Below are 2,670 nucleotides of genomic sequence, written 5' to 3' on the forward strand. Positions count from 1 at the left end.
GCCATTTATTAATCCATGTGGGCAATTTCTATATATCGCTTTGCATCAATATGGACCTTAAAATGATTTTCCAAATAATATTTTTCCCCTATTTGATTCATGCTTAGTTCAATGTGGGGTAACCACCCTGCCCATAGTCTGGTAATTGTGTTACTCGATAAATGGCTCTGCCTCTCAACTAACAAATGGCATCTCATACTAGTGCATTATTGTTGTGGCTCGCTCAGAACACAAACAAGAGAACAACTTGAGCTACAGCCCTATGCCTCTTTAGCTGGGTTTTCAAAAGCACTCAGAATTGGCCTCACTCTGGTCCCCTGAAGACAGCAGTAAAGCTTCCCTGTGGGAGCAGAGTGAGGTCAGTGCTGAAGGCTTCTGAGCTACCCTCAAGCCTAAATGAGGAACCTTAGAGTTGCATAATACATTGTGCAGTATGAGGCCTAGCCTGCAAATCCTTGCGAGTATCTTTACTCACACAGGAGTAGAGCCAACGAGACCACTCCACCGTGTGAAGATTTGCCAGAGTGGGTGTTTTTGGAGGCCTGACCTTGTGAGTTCTGAGCATCTGCCAAGAGGTGCTAAGTGCCTCCAAGGCCCAACTCCCTTTACCAAAGGCCCACCTCCTTACGTTCCCATCTCTTGGGAGATGCTTAACAGTTTGCAGGGTCATTTTAAAGTATTGACCCATCTTCTCCTTGTAAACAAACCAAACCTTTGTAAATGTTTTTAGTTTAGAAGTTAGTGTGTACAGACAGCATCAGTAAGTTTAAAAAAAAGTTACCAAAAAAAGTTATTTGTATATGGAAAAAAACTTTTACAGATGCTTTTAATTTATTTAATTCCCATCTTTTGATGCTGTTCAGACAAATCAATTTGCACAACAGTTGCAAGATGAAATGATAGATCCTTGACCAGATCACAAGGGTACATTGCAGTGACACTGTGAAGGACACATTTCACTACTGATGTGTAAGCTTGCCCACTATGTATCCTTTCCCTTCAATAATGGGAATCTCACAACAAACTATGAAAAAAATAAATAAAATCACTTTGAAATTTCATTTTCTCCTTTTGTACTTGAGTCTTCAAAGGATTATTTACTCTGCAGTGCTTTATACATGCAGCACTTGGGAATGCAGCCAAAAATTCAACTAGACATTGCATTCATTAAATGAAGTAAATCATGGCTGGGGAGTGGGCCCTGAATGTTCAGTTAATGGTTAGCTGTTCTGACAATAACCACCTTTGTAGTAAAAAGAAAAGGAGGACTTGTGGCACCTTAGAGACTAACCAATTTATTTGAGCATGAGCTTTCGTGAGCTACAGCTCCTTTGTAGTGTGTAGGACCTGATCCACAGCCCAGTGAAGTCAAGGGGATTCCTTCCATTTCTTAGAGATTTGCATCTGGCCTATAACTAGTATTCTGGCATACAGCAATGCACCTGAATGTGATGCAGTCCCCAGTAGGTCACGAAAGGCAAACCAGTTGAAAGTCTCTGAGTAAAGGTAAAAGGGGAGAAAAAACAGGGATCTACTATAGACCAGTGACTCTGAACCTTTCCAGACTACTGTACCCCTTGCAGGAATCTGATTTGTCTTATGTACCCTAAGTTTCACCTCACTTAAAACCTACTTGCTTATAAAAATCAGACAAAATACAAAAGTGTCTTGGCACGCTGACTAAAAAATTGCTCACTTCCTCATTTTTACCATCTAATTATAAAATAAATCCATTGGAATATAAATATTGTACTTGCATTTCAGTGTATAGTTCATATAATTTGTAATAAGCAGTATAAAGTGTGAGTTTGTACTGACTTGGCTGGTGCTTTTTATGTCGCCTATTGCAAAAAACCTAGAAATATCTAGATGAGTTGATACCCCCTTGTTGAGAACCACTGCTGTAGACCACCAAATCAGGAAGAGGAGGTAAATGAATATTTCTTAAACAAAAATATCCAAAACAAGACTTGGTAGTTGTTGTCAAGCATCACCAGTGTGGTGCTCTGCTCTATCCAATGTCGATAACAGTCGGCTGCGTGCGTGTGTTCCTTCTGTGTGCTGCCCCGGCTCTGCACAGATAGATAGCACAGTAGACCCAAGAGGAACCCCAAGGACCACAGACTCTGATAAGGTACGAAGGCACCCGGCCAGGTTTATTGCCAAATGAAACACAGTGTCTAGCTCCCTACATCAAATGTCTACAGTTCTGCTAGTACATATATGCTCCCTGACAATGGACCAGGTCAGTCATAGGGGTTTACTGCTGCCCCCTTAGCCAAAGACACCCCTCAGAGGTGCATTCTTATACACTGGTACAAAAAAATTACACCTCACTCCTGACGTATTGAGGTACAACCGCTCTACATAGTAAGGTGCTGCCTATCACCTTGTACATGTTGGTTTGATCAAAACAACCCCATCCATCATATTACCCTTTTGCCCCTGTCTTTAGGATGGGTCAGCATGTTCCTGGTTATTGTGTGGAATGTGCTGGTATCCAAGTGTTCTGTTACCATCCTGGCATATGTTTATATCTCTAGTGTCCAGTACCTTTTAGGTATGTGTGTTTTTGCAACATCAGCCCTCTCCTTGCCAGACTCTGAGCAGGGCCTGCCTCTTGCTCACAGCTTAACTTTGCTTTATGTTACAAAGTCTTGACCATTACTT

Source organism: Lepidochelys kempii, chromosome 4 (assembly GCF_965140285.1).
Source record: "Lepidochelys kempii isolate rLepKem1 chromosome 4, rLepKem1.hap1, whole genome shotgun sequence".
In the NCBI taxonomy this organism is placed as follows: Eukaryota; Metazoa; Chordata; order Testudines; family Cheloniidae; genus Lepidochelys; species Lepidochelys kempii.